We start from the raw sequence: 18,513 nt of genomic DNA on the forward strand, positions 1-18,513 counted from the left end.
CCTACTAGATGTTTTTGAGTCTAGAAATGGAAAATGCATACATATTGTCAAAACTTCTAGGTTTTAAGATTAATGATGACAAGGACAAGGATTATATAAGAGAAGTTCCATTTTAAATGCTCTGGCTTCATCTAGTGGTATCCATAGCTTCTTTGATATTGTGTAGATGATACAAACATTGTCAATGCAAAGAAAAGTTCATTGTGCCATTGCACACTCAACAGATCATGAAGTCGACTAAACACATCATTGACAAGCTTTAATATAGAAGCATCAAATGACAACACTCCATTACACTTTACATCTCTAAATTTTGCAGGTTTGGGAGGGCATGCACACTTGAGTATGAGCTATAAGTTAGCGAGATTGGCACTATGTAGAATTCTTTGAATTGTTTGAGTGATATATTTCTTTCAGAGGAAGGAGTTTGAGCATCTGTGTTGGATAGGGAAAAGAGTATGATGGAAATTTAGAAAGTATAAGATTGCATTGGTTCAGAAAATTGTTTCAACATTTATGTATATTAAGGAAATTCTTTCATTTTTTGGTACAATAAAGTGAGACTTCTTTAAACTTTTTGTGGAATACACAATTATTTCCATGACATTTCTTTGAGATTTGTGGTAAGAGAGGGAAATTCTTATGTATATAAGGAAAATTCTTTTAGTGATTTTTTTTGAGCAGGAAACATTTGACCTCTTCCTAAAAATTGGGAAATTATTTCTAAGATATTTTTTCGAGAGGAAAAATTTTGAGCATTTTTATAGAAGAAATTATTATAGTGAGATTTTTCTAAGAGAAAGCTTGAGAATTTATATAAAATTGGGAAATTATTTCTAAGATATTTCTTCGAGAAGAAAAAGTTTGAGCATTTTTATAGAAGAAACTCAAGATTTCTCTGAGACAAAGCTTGAGAATTTATATAGAATGAGGAAATAATATATGTACACCAAGCGCCCCAAGAAGTTTAGAGACCACAGGACATCATAGTCTGGCGACAATGTGTAAATCAGGAGGAAGAGTGTTCACCGCTTAGGGAGGTCACCGCATGCCTATGTTTGATTTGTCATTCTAGTGGGAAAGGATACGTATTTTACAATGGGAAACTATACTTGGTTTAGTAGCTATCCAAGCTCATTTGGCTTGATTAATCAAGTACATGTTGGGACGCAAGTTGCCTCGTTTATATCTATTTTTTGATTTTTTACCTTGCTTCTTTCTATACACAATGGGTTTGATTATTTCAATTTTCGGCAATTATATGTGATGATAAAATTGAATTTGTAGGACACATTCTCTTGACTGTTGGAAATTAACATCACAAGCCAGCTATTTGTCCTCGAGCCCCACACCCATCTACCATGTTAGGTCACCGCAGGCATCCGTGAACGGCAGGCATTCATTTTGGTAGGTGAGAATTTGAAATTTGAATGTTGAGAGGGAAAGGAAGAATATGACAAAAGGAATGTCTCTACATTCATTCATAGATTGAGAGCACATCAAGCAGATCAAAGAAAAGTTGTAGAGCTAAGAAGAGAAGGAAGAAGGAAGGAAGTTTGTGCCTGCAGTTGCACGTGGTTCCTTGTTCACTCTGTAAGTTTGTTGTTTGGATTTGTTTAGTTGAAGCAGTGATTTCTCCAGGTACCATTGTATGCAGCCATTAGAGTTGCAAGTTTTAAAGTTTATTAAAGTTTGAAGTATCATCAGTTTAGGGTTATTTTAGGGTTTTCTAGTTGAAGTTGAATGCTCCCAGATTTTGTAATAGCTTAATGAAAGATTGAATAGAAAGCAAGCAGCATACTTAATCCATTGTTATTCATCTTCTATTCATTGCATTTGACAAGTTTGGTTGAAAGGTTAAAGCTTTGGCTTTCTGGTTTTAATGGTGAAAGCATTCACGTTGAAATATTTCCTAAGTTATATTTCTTAAGTTTGATACAAAACACTTAGCATCTTCTTTCTCAGTTGGAGCTGAGCTCACTTGGTATCCATTGGTGCCGAGCATTTCCTATACAAGCGTCCAGCTCCTCTTTGTGCCGAGTTCACTCAGCACCTTTTTCCTGTCACTCAGCACCTTCTTGTGTCGAGCAAGTGCCGAGTAATTTTGGCACTTGGCACCTTCTTGTGCCAAGCACTTTTCTTCAAGTGCCGTGTAAAACTGGCACTCGGCACCTTCATGTACCGAGCAATGTTTAAGTGCTGAGAAAAGTTTTAACATTTTAGGGTTAGGTTTGTGAGTATTGAGATTTAAATTTTAATTGGTATTTCTCACATGGTATCAGAGCTTTGAGGCCCCACATCCACAGTGAGTTAGGGCATTTGTTTTTTCTTGGGATATTTGATCATGGTAGGAGATGCAGGAAAGATATGGCAACAGCCACCATCATTTAATGGACAGAATTATGATACATTTGCAACGAAGATGAAGACCATTATGGTTGCAAATAATTTGTGGGAGTTTGTAGTTAATGGGTTCAATGATGTAATAGACCCAACCTAGTATGTTGCACTCACAAATGCACAGAAGACTCATTTGAAAGAGTCAAGGAGGAAAGATGCTAAGGCATTAAGTTTGATTGAAGCAGCAATGATAGAGACAATTTTTCCAAAGATTGCAGTAGCAAATTATGCAGGGAAGCATGTGATATCCTTGAGATGAACTTCAAGGGGACTGATAAAGTTCGTATAGTAAAGCTACAGAACATAAGGAGGGAGTTTGAGAACCTTCAGATGAAGAAAAATGAATCAGTTGCAGACTTCAGTTCAAGGACCTCAAATGTGGTTAATCAACTGAACTCAAATGGAGAAGACTATCAAGAGCAGAGGATAGTGGAGAAGATATTGAGGAGTTTACCTCATAAATATTACCATTTGGTCATGACCATAGAAGAGGCAAAAGACCTCATTGTTTTGACAATGGATGAGTTGATGGGTTCTCTTCAAACCCATGAGTATAGGATCAATAGATCTACTTCCTCTACTTCCCAAGAGCAAGCATTCAAAGCTCAATCGAATTCAAGAGGAAGGGGGAGAGGAAGAAATGGCTCAGCCAGAAACTCTAGAGGTAGAGGCCGAGGAAATGGAGGACAAAGGAATGCTGCAGCAGAAAGCTCGGGAAGAGCAGATGGAGCAAGCAGCTCACACAATACTTCAAGAGGAGGTAAGAAAAATTACAAATCAAATAAGAGTAATGTAGAATGCTACTACTGTCATAAATATGGGCATTATGCAAATGAATGCTGGAAGAAGCAGAATGATCAGTCAGGACAAGAAAATGTGGCTGATGTGAACATGGGAAGTGGACCCAATGTTGCTTCCTTCATCATGTGTAATGTTGGTGAACAAGGAAGCCCTGAGGTTTGGTACCTCGATAATGGATGTAGAAACCACATGAGTGGCAATAAAACCTTGTTTTCATTCATTGACAAGAGTTTCAAATCTGAAATTAAGATGGGTAACAATGGAACCCTACCAGTTGTGGGCAAAGGATCTATTATGGTCCACACCAAGAAAGGTGAGAAAGGGAAATACAAAATGTGTATTTCGCCCTTGGTATGAAGCATAATTTGATGAGCATTGGTCATCTCATTCAAAATGGATACAAAGTGCTAATGGAGAATGACATGTGTGTCATCCAAGAAAAAGGTGGGAGCAAGAACTCACTTGTAGCAGTTCAAATGACAAAGAACAGAATGTTTCCCTTGAATATAGAGACATGTTTCTCATCTCAAGTTTGTGCTGCACCTCCCACACAATCAGCTCTAAGGAGTGTGATTGAAGACCCCTCACAACTATGGCACCTTAGGTATGGTCATCTTGGCTATGCTGGTTTAAATTTATTGTCAAATAAAAGAATGGTAGAAGGTTTGCCACAAATAGGAAATTCATGTGACAAGTGTGAGGCTTGTATTTTGGGTAAGCAACATAGGCTTCCCTTTAATTCTAAAAATTCTAGGAGGGCTAGATATCCATTAGAGTTAGTGCATACCAACCTAGTCGGTCCTATGCAAGTTACTTCCATTGGGGGCAGTACTTATTTCATGACATTTATTGATGATTTCAATCGTAGGACATGGGTGTATTTATTAAAGAATAAATCTGAAGCATTTGATAAATTTGTAGAATTTAAAGCCCAGGCTAAGAGAGAATGTGGACATTATATCAAGATCCTCAAATCAGATAGAGGAGGGGAGTATACCTCCAATTCTTTTGTAAATTTTTACAGGAAACATGGCATAAAGAAAGAGCTCACAACCAGCTATACACACAGCAGAATGGAGTGGCTGAAAGAAAGAACAAAACCATTGTTGAAATGGCAAGAAGCATGATGAAAGAGAAAGGTCTCCCAACTGAATTTTGGGGAGAGGCTGTGGCAACAATAGTTTACCTAATTAATAGGTGTCCTACAAAGGTAGTCTATGACAGAATTCCAATGGAAGCTTGGTCATGAATAAGATGGATAGTTGAACACTTAAGGGTGTTTGGATGTGTTGCATATGCACATGTGCCTAAAGACCAAAGGCAAAAAATTGATGTCAAAGGTGTGAAATGCATTTTCACAGGGTATAGCCTGTTGGGCCCATTTGCCGTTGCTCCAAAAGCCATGACTGTTAGTGAACATGGAACACCACATAATTAACCACCTGTGGGCAGGGGAGCGCGTCGCATCACCCAACAATCTCCCCCTCGACGTGCATACCAAGTGCTTACGCGGGTCAGGAAGGCACCGGGGAGATTTGAACCCATGACCAGGCCAAAACCAGGCTCTGATACCAATTGTTGGGCCCATTTGCCGTTGCACCAAAAGCCATGATTGTTAGTGAACATGGAACACCACATAATTAACCACCTGTGGGCAGGGGAGTGCGTCGCATCACCCAACATAGCCTAGAATCAAAGGCATACAGATTGTATGACCCATGTAACAACAAGATGATGCTTTCAAGAGATGTGGAATTTTTTAAAAATCAATCTTGGTATGGACAAATTGATGAGTCACCAAGCACTTCAAGTAAAGTGCTAATTATGAGTGAAGAAGATGCTGATGAATAGCAAGAAGAAGGAGCAAATAGAAGAAAAGGCAAGTAGATTAAGACATTGCCGAGCTCCTCTAGGCATGACCAAGTGTCAGTGCCGAGTACCAGTGAAGATCGAGCTAGTCGGCAATGCAGCAGCAATGAAGATTCTAATCCCACACTCTCCTCCCTGCTACCAAGAAAGACCAAGAGTCTTAGGGAGTTATACCAAGATGAAAGGTATGAAGATTATGATGAGAGTGTTAATTTTGTATTATTTTCTCATAGTGATCCAATATATTTTGAGGAAACTATTAAGGAGAAGAAATGGTGTAATGCCATGGATGAGGAAATAGATGCCATAGAAAGGAATGAGACATGGGAGCTAACTGATTTGCCCCCCAAGAAGCAAGTGATTGGAGTTAAATGGGTCTATAAGACCGAATGCAATGCTGAAGGTAAGATTGATAGGCATAAGGCAAGGCTGGTAGTCAAGGGCTACAAACAGTAGTATGGAAGAGATTATGATGAGACCTATGCCCTAGTTGCAAGAATAGAAACTGTGCATGCTGTCATAGCAATTGCAACTCAGCACAATTGGAAGGTATTTCAAATGGATGTGAAGTCCGCCTTCCTTAATGGTGTATTGAAAGAAGAAGTGTATGTGGAGCAGCCACCTAGTTATGAAGTTGCAGGTAAAGAGAATAAAGTATATAAATTGAAAAGAGCTCTTTATGGGCTCAAACAAGCTCCAAGGGCATGGTACAGTAGGATTGACTCATATTTGATGAGCAATGGCTTTAGCAAAAGCAATGGTGAGCCCACTCTTTACATCAAGGCAGCAGATGGTAATGTATTGATTGTTGTCTTGTATGTAGATGATTTGATTTTTAATGAAAATGACAAGACTCTAATTGGTGAGTTCAAAGAGGCCATGAAAAGTGAATTTGAAATGACAGACTTAGGTTTTGTGAAATACTTTCTAGGCATAGAAGTAAAACAAATGCATGATGGCATCTTCATCTCTCAAGAAAAATATGCAGGGCTGATCTTGGAGAGATTTAAAATGCAGAACAGTAAGGAAGCCCCCACACCAACAGCAGTGGGTCTGAAGTTGAGCAAGGAAGATTCTAGCAAGAGAGTGGATCCAACACTATACAAGAGTATGGTTGGAAGTTTAATGTATTTAACTGCAACTCGGCCAGACCTAATACATGTAGTAAGTTTGATTTTCAGATTTATGGAAACACCAAGGGATTCCCAATGGTAAGCGGGAAAGAGGATCCTAAGGTATGTGAAAGGTACCAAGGGATTTGGGATTTTGTATACTACAAATGATAATTTCAAGTTGGTTGGTTATACTGATAGTTATTGGGCTGAAAGTTTAGATGATAGGAAGAGCACTTTCGGATACATGTTTCATATGGGATCGGGTGCAATTTCATGGGCATCCAAGAAGCAACCTATTGTTGCTCAATCTACAGCAGAGGCTGAATACATTGCAGCAAATGTAGCAGCATGTCAAGCAATTTGGTTCAGGCGGATCTTGACAGATTTGAATGAAAGGCAAGATGATGGAACCACAATTTATTGTGACAATAACTCATCAATTGCATTGTCTAAGAATCCAGTCTTCCATGGGAGAAGCAAACATATAGAGACCAAATATCACTTCATTAGAGAGTTGGTGGAGAATGGGGATATCAAAATGAATTTTTGCAAGTCAAAGCAGCAGCTAGTAGATATTTTCACCAAGCCATTAGGCATTGGAACTTTTGTGCACCTAAGACAGAGTCTTGGTGTAGTTGATTTGGATCAGCAGTGATCCTTGATTGTGGGTCTCAGGACAAAGGGGGAGTGTTGGAAATTAACATCAAGAGCCAACTGTTTGTCCTCGAGCCCCACGCCCATCTACCCTGTTAGGTCACCGCAGGCATCCATGAATGATAGGCATTCATTTTGGTAGGTGAGAATTTGAAATTTGAACGTTTAGAGGGAAAGGAAGAATATGACAAAAGGAATGTCTCTACATTCATTCATAGATTGAGAGCAGATCAAGCAGATCAGAGAAAAGTTGCAGAGCTGAGCAGAGAAGGAAGAAGGAAGGAAATGTGTGCCTGCAGTTGCACGTGGTTCCTTGTTCACTCTATAAGTTTGTTGTTTGGATTTGTCCTGTTGAAGCAGTGATTGCTCTAGGCACCATTGTATGCAGCCATTAGAGTTGCAGGTTTTAAAGTTTATTAAAGTTTGAAGTATCATCAGTTTAGGGTTATTTTAGGGTTTTCTGGTTGAAGCCGAATACTCCTAGATTTTGTAATAGTTTAATGAAAGATTGAATAGAAAGCAAGTAGCATACTTAATCCATTGTTATTCATCTTCTATTCATTGCATTTGACAAGTTTGGTTGAAAGGTTAAAGCTTTGGCTTTCTGGTTTTAATGGTGAAAGCATTCACATTGAAATATTTCCTAAGTTATATTTCTTAAGTTTGATACAGAACACTCGGCATCTTCTTTCTTAGTTGGAGCCGAGCTCACTTGGTATCCATTGGTGCCGAGCATTTCCTGTGCAAGTGTCGAGCTCCTCTTTGTGCCGAGTTCACTCGGCACCTGTTGCTTGTCACTTGGCACCTTCTTGTGCCGAGCAAGTGCCGAGTAATTCTGGCACTCGACACCTTCATGTGCCGAGCAATTTTTAAGTGCTGAGAAAAGTTTTAACATTTTAGGGTTAGGTTTGTAAGTATTGAGATTTAAATTTTAATTTGTATTTCTCACATTGACCATGTTGAAAAGAAAGGAAAACTTATTTTGTACTTGGTTTATGAGTACCTTGATACAAGAAATTAATTGATTCTGTTCTATATGTGATTAATGTCTATCCTTAAATCCCCAAAATTGATTCAAAAATTTCTTTCACAAAACTTGTTTGTATACTTGTATTCATGTATCTGTGGTTGTTTACTGAGTGAGTTATTGAATTGCTTTTTGTTAAAGGGCGATTGGCTTTTTATGTTTCATAATCATAAGTATACTTATACGTTCACGGAATTTATTTTCATATTATACGTTCACAGAATTTATTTTTATTTTTGTGCTTCATAGTCTATCTCAAAGAGTATTTTTCTTTTTAAGTTGAACCTATTTTATTTTGTAAACCAAGATCACCCATGGTACCAAGCATTTTTCATCATGTTTTCCCTACTATTCTATGATGCTAGCAAGGATTGCAAGGAAGCCTAATATTGTACCTCTTAGTTTAGTAGCAATGGTATCTGAGTATTGTGCCTCTCGCATTTTTAATTATAGACCGACTACTGGTAATGTTTAAGCACAATTTTTTGTTTGTAGAATCAAAACAGATCTAATTTTGCTTAAACTCCAACATAGTCTAGATCCAAAGTGGTTTTAATACATGCCATGGTGGGTGGTGATAAGCATTAGATATTATGTTAAGTATTTGTAGCAGTAGCAATTCAAGACCCCTCTCTTTGCTAGTTTTTAAAACTGTATCAGAACGTTATGTTAATTTTTAACGTCAACAAGCATAATATGATACTGAATCAGACTTTAGATTGCTTTCTCTATTCAGAATACATTCTTTTGTCTAGAAAATTCGAGGAGTCCCCAAAATTGTTGAGGATTACAATCCAGAAACTTTGATGCTTGAAGTTAGCTCTCGTAGTGGAAAGTGCACCTTTGCATAGACTTTGCAATCTATTGTTTATATATAGCACGAACTATCAATCTTTGGTTTTAACAAGTAGTAAGCCACTCAAAACTCTGATTGGGTGAATGTTCAATTCTTTCAATCTATTGTTTCTCTATAGCACGAACTATCAAGGGGCCAATCACACCTGCACCTAGTTCAAAGAACACCCACTTTTCTTCACAATATTCTCAGAGCTTTTTTCAATACATAGCCTTCTTTTGAAAGAAAAATTTGTCTTATGGAAGAAACCCACGACACAACAAGATCTACTAAGCAATTAGAACAACAAGATCTACTGAGCAAAACTTCATGGAATTGCTTCTAAGAACATTTTTACAATCTCTTTCTAGTTCCTCTTTGACGTTGATCACTGTTCTGCACAACGTTACACCACATCATTGCTACGTGCAGCTCTTGTTCTTAATTGTTTCTATTCACACACACAAAAAAATTAAAATTATATAACTTGGTTCTTACTATTATTTATTGAATGGCTTCATAAAATAATGTTATTGAATAACTAAAATTGACACACTTTATCTTAAGCTTAATTTAACAATTGTCAGAAGCGCTGCAGAATTGGTGAGTTCGATAAGGTCTGGAACTGTTCTAAGACTTACGTACTCGCTCGACCAAGTCTGAAGCATTTTGAATTTGTTTTGTGGATACGCAAAAAACATTTCCATTTTGATGGCACTACTATTAAATGATTTTCCGGCCCGAAGAGAGAGGAATGGGAAGGACACATCCACGGAGCCACTCATCCGAGTTAACGAAACGAGCAATAATATTATAACTAACTACTACGTCAAAAATGAATTGGTCCCATAAATTATAATAAGGCGCAATTACTCCATCAGCATGAATCAGTCCGTCACTAACATGTCAACAATTGCATGATACTGCAAGTATATTATTAAATGACGTTCCTGCTCAAAGTGAGAGGAATGGGAAGAACAAATCTACCGAGTCAGTTCGAGTAAACGAAAAGAGCACCTACTAACCAGATATATCATAACTAACGACTACGTCAAAAATGAATTGGTCCCGTCAATTGTAATGAGCAATTACTCCATCGGCATGAATCAGTCCGTAAATAACAGGTCAACAATTGCATGATATTGGAAGTATATTATAATTAAACAATTACGTGGGAAAGGATTAGTCCTCGCATGTTTCCCCTATATAATAGACATGTAATGGTCTTGTAATATACACAATTCAATCACACATCCATATCCTGAGCTCTTCTGTTTGAGACTCTCCATCATAAAATGGCGAAGGGAATGATGATTTGCTTGCAATTGTCATTGGGACTCTTCCTGTTGATGTGTTGTTACAGTGAAAGATGTGATGGCGGCGGATGCCGATCCCTTGCAAGATTTCTGCGTCGCAGTCCTGGACAGCGAAGGTCAGTGCAGCAATATTAATTGTTTATGTGATTATTAATGATTGGTGTGATTACAACTAGGGCAAACAGTAACAAATTGTATTGATCATTTAAGGTGAACGGGTTCGTTTGCAAAGAGGCCAAGGATGTATTGGCAGAGGACTTCTTCTTCAGGGGGCTGGCGCAGGCGGGGAACACCGACAATGCAGTTGGCTCCAACGTGACCCCTGCCAACGTAATGCAGATACCGGGGCTGAACACGTTGGGAATATCTCTGGTCCGCATCGACTACGGAGTGGGTGGAATTAATCCTCCTCACACCCACCCCAGAGCCACTGAGGTTCTCTTTCTAGCGGAAGGCGAGCTCTTTGTAGGGTTTATTGACACCAACAACACCTTCTTCAGCAAGACGTTGGAGAAGGGAGACGTGTTCGTCTTCCCCAAGGCGCTCGTGCATTTCCAGCAGAATGTGGGGAAAGAAAATGCGGTGGCCATCGCTGCTTTGAGCAGCCAGCTCCCGGGAGTGCAGACAATCGCCGATTCTCTCTTTGGCGCGAACCCCCCTCTCCCCGATTCCGTGCTCAGCAAGGCCTTCCGCATCACCCAACAACTCGTGGATTACATTCAGAAGCAATTCGCATAGCATTCCCATGCTCAACTCAATTCGTTGCATCATCCGATCTATTCAATAAATAACACAACACTAGAACAAGCCCTGGGGAGACCCTCTTTATTATTCACCCTTTTCATTTTCCTATCGTTGGAATAAATGTAGCAGAGTGTGGCTCTAATCTCCGTGCTGATGTATTTTATTTATTAAAAAAATTGTAGTCAAATAAAATACTCAATATCAACATCGTATTCTCGCACTATTTATAGGACACGTTTCAACAAAGAAAATTGGTTCCTAGACTTATTTGGAATCTGACCATTAATCAAATTTATTTTAATTATAACGATACAAATTTTAGTGGAAACTTTGTAAATTTAATTATAACAATACAAATTTTAGTGGAAAATTTGTAAGATCAAAGAGTTTGATGAAAATATCTAAGAGTAGTTATGAAACTTTTATAATAAGTACATCTAGAGATCTTGAAACATTCAAAGTATGTTATTTTAAATGGAAGGTTTATAAAAGTCTTTGTCCAACATCTTATTGTTTTAAATCATTCAAATATCATGACAATATCTATATGCCTTTCTATTTGGTGTCTTCGCTAAATTTAAACCTTTCATCTATGTCTATTAGTCATAAGCTATTAAAATCCATCGCTAACGACATGAACACCATGATAGTTAAATTGGAAAAATATGCATTAGGATAAGATTGTGGTGGACATGAAAATTGATAAAGGCAAAGATGCAGTCTGGTCTTAGAAAGCATACCATATGTAACCTTAAAAACATGAATGAAATAGAGCTTAAGCTCCCCTTTGCTTGTTTTATGGAGCAATTACAACTAGGTTGTCACATAGATAGGGAACATCAATATATGCAAAATGTTATACAATGGATTAATTTATTTTATTTTAAAATTGATTTAAGGACATGTCTCATAAAGGGTATGAAATGTCTAAATCTCATTTTTCTATTCATCCTTTTGAATTTCCTATAACAATTTTATCATTAGTTTTAGTTATCTTTGAGAACATTGAATGAAATTATTTTAATTTCCATACTACAATTATGTCTTCCTCTAATTGCTTTGTCATATTGGAAAGAATATGTCGCTTATAACATAGTATAAATTGAGATAGAGATTCATTTTGTGTACTTGGATTTAATTATACGTTTTATGTCACTTGTAAATAATTGCATTCACAATCAAAGGCTTTCCTCTATAAATGAATGGAGAAACAACCATCCCACGAGTAGATATTTAAGAAAGGTAACAATTCAAGCAATACAAATTTAATTATTACTGATTAAGTATTAAATGTAAAATGATAGTTATGCTCCATTAAGTTCTTCACCATCCACCAATTCATCAAATGTATAATATTTTCTTTATTAAATAATTGTAGTCGAATAAAATACTCAATATCATTATCATATTCTCACACTATTTATAGGACACGTTTCAACAAAGAAAATTGGTTCCTAGACTTATTTGGAATCTGTCCATTAATTAAATTTATTTTAATTATAATGATACAAATTTTAGTGGAAAATTTGTAAATTTAATTATAACGATACAAATTTTACTGGAAAATTTGTAAGATAAATGTTTGATCAAAGAGTTTGATGAAAGTATCTAAGAGTAGTTATGAAACTTTTATAATCAAGTACATCTAGAGGTCTTGAAGCATTCAAAGTATGTTATTTTAAATTGAAGGTTTATAAAATTCTTTGTCCAACATCTTATTGTTTTAAATCATTCAAATATCATTCAAATATCTATATGCCTTTCTATTTGGTGTCTTAGCTAAATGAAAACATTTTATCTATGTCTATTACTCATAAGCTATTAAAATCCATCACCAACAACATGAACACCATTATAGTTCAATTGGAAAAATATGCATTAGGATAAGATTGTGGTGGAAATGAAAATTGATAAAAGGCAAAGACACAGTTTTGTCTTAGAAAGTATACCATATGCAACCTTAAAAGCATGAATGAAATAGAGCTTAAGCTCCTCTTTGCTTGTTTTATGGAGCAATTACAACTAGGTTGTCATGTAGATAGGGAACATCAATATATGCAAAATGTCATGCAATGGATTAATTTATTTTATTTTAAAATTGATTTAAGGACATGTCTCATATAGGGTATGAAATGTCTAAATCTCATTTTTCTATTCATCCTTTTGAATTTCCTATAACAATTTTATCATTAGTTTTAGTTATATTTGAGAACATTGAATGAAATTACTTTAATTTCCATACTAAAATTATATCTTCCTCTAATTCCTTTGTCATATTGGAAAGAATATGTCGCTTATCACACAATATAAATTGAGATAGAGATTCATTTTGTGTACTTGGATTTAATTATATGTTGTATGTCACATGTAAATAATTGCATTCACAATCAAAGGCTTTCCTCTATAAATTAATGGAGAAACAACCACCCCATGAGTGGATATTTAAGAAATGTAACAATTCAAGCAATATAAATTTAATTATTAGTGATTAAGTATTAAATATAAAATGATAGTTATGCTCCATTCAGCTCTTCACCATCCACCAATTCATCAAATATATAATGTTTTGATTTTGTGACTTTATCTCTTGTTAGAAACTCAATAAGCATTTGATAAAGACTTATTATAAATTTATTGGCTTCTCTATTGACCCATTGTCATGTTGAGGCTTACATGTTAGCCTATATAAGTTATAAGTACAAAAAAATTGATAATGTATTTAGGTGTACTAAAAATCATGTTTAAAAAAATTCTAAAATAAATCTCAAACTATTTCTACCTTAAAAATTTAACTATCACCTTTCCTTTATGATTTTTTATTTAAAAATTTTAGTTCTACTTTTAAATAATAATTATTGAGAATTTATTAATAATTAATAAGGAGACTAGTAACCTTCACAATAACTTACTCTCCTTTTCCAATTTCTTACTAGTCATAGGGAGACTGACAACCTTCACAATAACATTTACATAACTTTGGCATTGATACCCACTAATTTGATTCATTCTCTCTAACCATGACATATCAAATTAAGATGGCTGGTTTTCTTCAAAGTTAACTATATTCTCAATAAACTGAGAAATGTTGCCCTATCTATAGATATGCCAAATAGTAGCTCAAAGCTTTTCATCTCTTCATATTTGTTCAATTCAATTATCACGCTATCACCACCCATGGTAAGAAATATATCCATCACAATACTATTTCTCAAAATAACACATCATGCTATAGAAGAAGAAATGGAATGTCCCTTTAAAATCATCCTCTAAAAATAGAAATAATTAATCTACATTCCCTAATAGAAAGCCTTCGTAGAAAAAAAAAATCATTTCCTTTATTATTATTGAAATGAATAAGCCTTGTAATTGTTCAAAGGTGATGCAAAAAAAAATTTCTACTGTACCATATCATGATCATGTCACCAAGGTGAGATCTATAGAATGCATCATTGGCCATGTTGCACTCCCATATGAAATTCAACAATAAGGTGAGTACCAGCATAATGCCCACCTTTACATAATAAAATTAAATAAAAACCCTCATAACATTACAACCCATATTTTCGTATTAAAAATTAGTAAAAAATGGGTGACTGGCCCATGTGAACAAACTAGTGACAAAATCTTTAATAGCTAAAGAATAACTTATTGACCAAAAGAGAAACAAAGTTCACTTATGACCCATATTCATTATCAAAAGCACCAATTGTTCAAAAGGGCCCTTGAAAATTTGCAATATCCTTCTAAGAAAAATGATAAACAATGAAATCAAGCCCAACTAAGGAGAAACTTTAAAAACTTGGGAGATGCCACTACTTCCAATGCTAGAAGCACTAAATCCTTTTTCATGCTAGTAATCACTTCCAATGCTAGAAGCACTAAATCCTTTTTCATGCTAGTAATCATTCTTTCCATATTCAAATCCATTTTAAAAGAAGTGATAGCAACAAAGAACCCACCAAAAATAAACAACCTCCAACAAATGAACACCAGAAAAAACAAGGCAATAGAAAAAAGAGCCAAAATGAAGAGATTCACCTGATAGCCCTTCAAAATAAGAAACTTATAGATCATCAGAGGGTAAAACCACTTCATCTCAACATCTTTCAAGAAAAGTAGCTCTTGCAATACTAGGGGATAAAATCTCTACATATTACTAGATCAACCTCCTCTGAATAGAACAAAAGCTTCCAACATCCCTTAGAACTAGTGGTAGAACACTCCCAATAGACAATCATGGGACTACCAACCCATATCAAACTAACCTCAAAATGAATTAGTCATTTGGAGACAATGAGAAGCATACTTCTTAACTTCCACTAAGCCAAAATTATAAAACATCCCTCAAAAGGGTTATGAACCTCCAAAACACTATTGGAAATAAAAAGAAGCCAACTAGAATGGTGAAAAATCTAGAAAAATTATGGATGAGTAAACATAGAATAATATAAAAATTCCATAACATAGAAACTCTTCTCCAAAATCTAAGAACAATCTAGCCCCAACAAAACAATGGAGAAAAACCACATCTCGAAACTAGACCTTCCCTAGTCAAGCATACCAAAAGACATCAAAAGGTCTTTAGGACCATAAAAGGGATGGGGAAAAGAAAGAAAGTACCCTCCCAAGAAACACTAGATCTAAAAATACAAAGGCTCTCTATCAAAATTCACTTCAACGCTATGCATATAAAGAGATCAAGAATGGATGGATAGTGAGGTATGCCTAGAGCCTCCTAGCCTATCATAGAAAGGAAGCTCCCTCCATTAGAAAAAGATTCATCTCCCACATCATTGTGATTTGGAGACCAAATAATGTTGCACTCAATGCACACCCACAAAGAACTACCATAAGGATTCCCTATGAACAAAGAGCATAGATTCTCCCAAGAACATATAGGGTTCCAACCTATCATCCTTGAAGACCCAAAACTAGATTGAGCATAAAAAATGACATACCCATATCTTAAACCAAGAAGCCCCAATCTAAACCTGTCATAGATAAGGTCATGACCAAACCAATAAGGACACCCATAAGCACCATCAGGATCAGAGAAAACTTTAAGAAACCCACTCCATGGAAAATATATAAATTTGCGGTGAATCCAACATTAGTTTGTAGGGGAGGGGAATTAATTTGTATTGGGGATTTTTTTTTTATGTTAGGAAAAATTTAATTTTAGATGCAATTTTTCTCCAACCATTACAAAATTTTCCAACATCAAGGTGATTTTGTCCCTTTTGATAGAAAAAAAATATTTTATTTAAGGCAATTTTTCTCGTTAAATGAAGAAATTTTTTTGTATTAGGTGATTTTTCCCATTTATTGGAAAAACTATATTTTTGATTAAGCAATTTTTCCATTTATAGGAAATAATATATACTTGATTAGGTAATTTTTCACGTCTAGTGAAAAAACATATATAATGTGTTGGTGAATGCACTAGAAAATGACATGATCACTCATTGAATCAATGATTACAAATTGATGGCAAGTTTTTCAAATCACTTGTCAGATTATCAAAATATTACACTCAACATGAAATCAAACAGCGATAAGAATGTGAGTTTCTATAGGATGAAGAGTATGTGGAATGTCCAATTACATTTATGGTAGAGTGGAATTTGGTTGAAAAAGCATTCTTTAAATTACAAACATCCTAGTAAATGGTTACTATTATTAGAAATGAAGTTGGTTGCCAAAAATGGGACTTCCTGTGGAAGACAGATCGTTGAATAAAAATCCAAGCCCTTTTTTCACCCATATTTGACTATGGAGGACAATGAGGAACAACATGATCTTACTACTAGGCTTATTGTAGCTTCCCAAGTTCTCTTTGTTAATCCTAGGGATGCTATCAAAGAGCTCAAAAAGGAGCAGGAAAAGGTAGACCTTTGACCAATATTTGTTGAAATGGGTCTCGAACCTACTAATTTTGAAGAACAAATTGCAAATGTGATGGAAAAAGAAAATGAGCTTCAATGCTTTTGGGATGTTTTGAAGAATAAAAGAAGCATTACACAAAGAATTATTGGTTTAGTTAGGGTTTATTTTGTAAAACATATTATTGAAAAGTGTATGAATTTGAAATATAAGGGTTTGAATCTTGTTGCTTCCCTTGTTGAGGGAAACCACAACTCTGTGTGTGTGTGTGTGTGTTGTGGGTGTGTGCGCACATGTGTACACGTGTGGTTGCGTGTGTGGGTGTGCGCATGTGTTCATGGTGTGTGTGCACGTGTGTGTGTGAAGATGAACTGTAAAGAAAATAAAAGGAATATAATGCAAAGTAAATATCATTTTGTTGATATTTGATATTTTAGTGGCATGATTTTTTCTTTTGGGCTCTAGTGACATGTTAGCAAGAATTGATGTCTGAAGTGATGGCTTTTTGAGAAATGTTTCAAATAACATGTCATATTTCCAACATGCATGTTTAACTAGTAACATGCATCTACAAACTATCATCCAATGGTCATATATCAATAGTTGAAATTTTATTTTGGGCCAAACATCATGAATGAAGCGTCGACCTTTTTCAAGTCTCTAAAATAGTGACACGTTTCCTTCCACCTTGTACCACTTGTAGTGGACATTAAATAGATGTCTTGTCACTATAAATGGCATTCCCTCTTCTATTGGCTCTACATGCATTACAACTTTTTTGGCATAAACTTGCATTTATATTGAGGATTTGCAAAGATTTAGTCATTTAAAAAAAATGAACTAAAATTCAAATGAAAAAATGTGTAGGGACCATCATGAATCCACTCAACTTATTTATAGGAAATTGAGCTTCTTCTTTCATCATTTCGCATATTAGTTTTGGTATCCAATAGTCATGTATACATGTAGTGCTTATTAAATTCTGGTTTGGTTTACTTGGTGTGGTAGACTAGTAGTCATTTATCTATAGTCACTAGTTTGTAGTCATTTTTCTATAGTTAGTTATTTCATAAACTAGGAATCAAGATGGACACTCTAATTTTCCTAACATGCAACTTGGAAGAGGAACATAAGGCATTTTTTTATTAACGTCCCTAATGAAAACCTCTTGTCAATTACAATAAGGTTGTTTATGCTTTGAATTTCATTATTCATGCTATGAAAATAGTTCTAGGGTATGAGTTTTTGGAGAATGAGAATACGTACCATATCAACATGCATATTATGACCCATTTTCTAGTGTCTCTACTTGACCTCAAAGAAGATAGTGTCAACATTTTTCTACTCTTGAGGAATAGTTTTAAAGAAGATTATTTGGGTGAATGAATTGGCATTGTTTCTCATGCAGTATTAGGGGTGGGAATCCCTTGGGTGGGTGAAATCCACAACCTTCTAGAGCCTAACTAGAATGTGGCCCTACAACCATTTCTGTTAGGTTGGACTACTAGGAAATTGAAGCACCATAAGAAATTGGCACGAATTGCCTTCGATTTTCTCCAAAAATGCTATAATCGAGATTAAGTGGCACAAGACAACCCATGGCTACAATAATTCACAACCTTAGTCAAGTCTTGTGCTTTCTACAATGACTAGTACAGTAGTACTTAGGTCTCCCAAATTCCAGTCTAGTTTCACTTTCTATTTTGTTTAATCAAATTACAATCATTGTACATGTGTCTTCCTTAGAATTAATTTTTAAGGAATACCAATAAAAATTTTGGAGTTCCATATAAAATTGTATTTTATTGTTATGCTTACTCATGCAATGTTTTGGCATTTTCAAATTATTCCATTAAATTATTAAGAAAT

General features: G+C 35.4%; 1 pseudogene; it reads left to right on the forward strand.

Annotated features, from left to right (window-relative positions):
• The first annotated feature begins 10,075 nt into the window (after nt 1-10,075).
• Nucleotides 10,076-10,881, forward strand: LOC149568900 (putative germin-like protein 2-2; annotated as a pseudogene).
• Nucleotides 10,882-18,513: the final 7,632 nt, after the last annotated feature.

Source organism: Cupressus sempervirens, chromosome 3, assembly GCF_028749045.1.
Source record: "Cupressus sempervirens isolate cs-2001-9-10 chromosome 3, ASM2874904v1, whole genome shotgun sequence".
Classification (NCBI taxonomy): Eukaryota; Viridiplantae; Streptophyta; class Pinopsida; order Cupressales; family Cupressaceae; genus Cupressus; species Cupressus sempervirens.